This window comes from Orycteropus afer, unplaced genomic scaffold (assembly GCF_000298275.1).
Source record: "Orycteropus afer afer isolate SDZICR_OR568_19922 unplaced genomic scaffold, OryAfe1.0 scaffold00169, whole genome shotgun sequence".
Taxonomy (NCBI): Eukaryota; Metazoa; Chordata; class Mammalia; order Tubulidentata; family Orycteropodidae; genus Orycteropus; species Orycteropus afer.
In genome coordinates this window covers 1,471,370-1,471,697 of record NW_006921756.1, presented here as the reverse complement: position 1 = coordinate 1,471,697, position 328 = coordinate 1,471,370, and the positions used below count along the sequence as shown (strand labels likewise).

General features: G+C 49.7%; 1 non-coding gene across 1 annotated transcript; it reads right to left on the bottom strand.

Moving 5' to 3' along the window:
- Positions 1-54: 54 nt before the first annotated feature.
- Positions 55-128, bottom strand: TRNAI-AAU. The gene has a single exon. It is a non-coding gene; the product is annotated as a tRNA-Ile (tRNA).
- Between the last annotated feature and the right edge of the window lie 200 nt (positions 129-328).

Genomic DNA, 328 nt, shown 5'->3' with positions numbered 1-328 from the left:
AGTCAAGTGCCTTAGGTGCTATGCTACCACAGCTCCTTAAAGCTTAACTCCATGTGGCCCGTACAGGGATCGAACCTGCGACCTTAGCGTTATTAGCACCATACTTTAACCAACTGAGCTAACCAGCCCCCTGAGATTTTGAAATTTAGCAAGTGATACAAAGAGGAAGGGATGGGAAGACTGGCCTCGTGGTAGTGGTGGCTGGTTTGGCAGTGGCCAGGGGTAGAGGTCCCCTTCCCACCTGACTCCTCTTTATTAATGTTTCTTTCTGGGGCCCTGTTTTCTAGTCTCCTCTCAGTCCTGTGAACTACCCTATATCCTCCTACCA